The sequence below is a fragment of the Arachis stenosperma genome, chromosome 9, assembly GCF_014773155.1.
Source record: "Arachis stenosperma cultivar V10309 chromosome 9, arast.V10309.gnm1.PFL2, whole genome shotgun sequence".
Lineage (NCBI taxonomy): Eukaryota > Viridiplantae > Streptophyta > Magnoliopsida > Fabales > Fabaceae > Arachis > Arachis stenosperma.
This window is the reverse complement of record NC_080385.1, coordinates 30473205-30474034: the sequence shown is the minus strand read 5'-3', so window position 1 is coordinate 30474034 and position 830 is coordinate 30473205. Positions and strand designations below refer to the sequence as shown.

The window sequence follows — 830 nt, the reverse complement described above, 5'->3', positions numbered from 1 at the left end:
TATTGTTATTGAAACCTTGTTGAGGTCTCTCTTGATTCTTCCATGAGAAATTTGGATGATTTCTCCATGAAGAATTATAGGTGTTTCCATAGGGCTCTCCTAGGTAATTCACCTCTTCCATTGAAGGGTTCTCAGGATCATAAGCTTCTTCCTCAGATGAAGCATCCTTAGTACTGCCAGGTGCTTTTTGCATTCCAGACAGACTTTGAGAAATCAAATTGACTTGTTGAGTCAATATCTTATTCTGAGCCAGTATGGCATTCAGAGTATCAATCTCAAGAACTCCTTTCTTCTGACTTGTCCCATTATTCACAGGATTCCTTTCAGAAGTGTACATGAATTGGTTATTTGCAACCATCTCAATTAGTTCCTGAGCCTCTGTAGGCGTCTTCTTCAGATGAAGAGATCCTCCAGCAGAGCTGTCCAAAGACATCTTGGATAGTTCAGAGAGACCATCATAGAAAATACCTATGATTCTCCATTCAGAAAGCATGTCTGAGGGACATTTTCTGATCAATTGTTTGTATCTTTCCCAAGCTTCATAGAGGGATTCTCCATCCTTCTGTCTGAAGGTTTGGACTTCCACTCTAAGCTTACTCCATTTTTGAGGTGGAAAGAACTTTGCCAAGAAGGCATTGACTAGCTTTTCCCAAGAGTCCAGGCTATCTTTAGGTTGTGAGTCCAACCATATTCTAGCTCTGTCTCTTACAGCAAAAGGGAATAGCATCAGTCTGTAGACCTCAGGGTCAACCCCATTAGTCTTGACTGTGTCACAGATTTGCAAGAACTCAGCTAAAAACTGATGAGGATCTTCCATTGGAAGTCCATGG

At 41.2% G+C, this 830-nt stretch overlaps 1 non-coding gene across 1 annotated transcript; it reads left to right on the top strand.

The window, feature by feature from the left end:
* Nucleotides 1–487: 487 nt before the first annotated feature.
* Nucleotides 488–595, top strand: LOC130952580 (small nucleolar RNA R71). The gene has a single exon (XR_009074759.1). It is a non-coding gene; the product is annotated as a small nucleolar RNA R71 (small nucleolar RNA).
* Nucleotides 596–830: the final 235 nt, after the last annotated feature.